The sequence below is a fragment of the Pseudophryne corroboree genome, chromosome 2, assembly GCF_028390025.1.
Source record: "Pseudophryne corroboree isolate aPseCor3 chromosome 2, aPseCor3.hap2, whole genome shotgun sequence".
In the NCBI taxonomy this organism is placed as follows: domain Eukaryota; kingdom Metazoa; phylum Chordata; class Amphibia; order Anura; family Myobatrachidae; genus Pseudophryne; species Pseudophryne corroboree.
In genome coordinates this window covers 311,443,875-311,444,768 of record NC_086445.1, presented here as the reverse complement: position 1 = coordinate 311,444,768, position 894 = coordinate 311,443,875, and the positions used below count along the sequence as shown (strand labels likewise).

General features: G+C 39.4%; 1 pseudogene; it reads right to left on the bottom strand.

Annotated features, from left to right (window-relative positions):
* Positions 1-279: 279 nt before the first annotated feature.
* Positions 280-398, bottom strand: LOC135052255 (5S ribosomal RNA; annotated as a pseudogene).
* Positions 399-894: the final 496 nt, after the last annotated feature.

Genomic DNA, 894 nt, shown 5'->3' with positions numbered 1-894 from the left:
TTATAATATACTTAAAAAAGAAGAGAGCAAGCATTCATAATCTAGGAGCGTTGATACTCATGAGCATTGATATTCATATTATAGGCAAAATAATAATGTAAGTAAGCGAAAATCTGTAATCCCTCATTCAAGAGAAAACACATTCATATCCTCTATAATAGAGAATTTTATGGAATGAGGTCACTCCCTCAGGCCTGATAGGGTCCAATAATTATTGGAGCCTAAGATCGAGTTCCTGACTGTGGGTCCCAAAGTTATGATGTGCATAGGAGAATAAAATACCTACGGTACCTAGTATTTCCTGGTGGTTCCCCATCCAGGTACTGACCAGGACCTGCAGTGCTTGGCTTCCAAGATCAGACGAGTTTGGGCATACTCAGTGCGGTCTGACCGTAGGTGAATATGTCTCCAGAGTGCACCGTATTCCAATTGTGCAGGGACCCACAGATATCGATCAAAAATTGAGTGAGTATCGGGCTTTAGTTTTTCAAAAATTAGGCTACAAAAATATTGCTGAGAAATCTAACAAATAAAGATCTGTGTGACAAAGATATTTTGTCACTGCAGAGTGTCACTTGGCATTGCATTCACTAATGGTTATGTATTTCCCTGATTCCTGGGTTTTATAACTCCTAAATCAACTCTATCACAATTGCACTCCCAAGTATAATTCTTGTGCAAGGATACAGTGGTTTAATTGCCCCAAAAAAAAAAAATGGGGAGAGAGGGAGCTGTAATATCATGCAGTGCCTCTGGCTTTCCACACTTATGCAATCCGAATGTGATAATGTTGCTGAACAGTGAGAGCCAAAGGATTAACAGAAAACACACATGGGTAGCCATACCAAACTCACATGAACAGCAGTACTAAGCACTAGTATGTAAATTCAATGA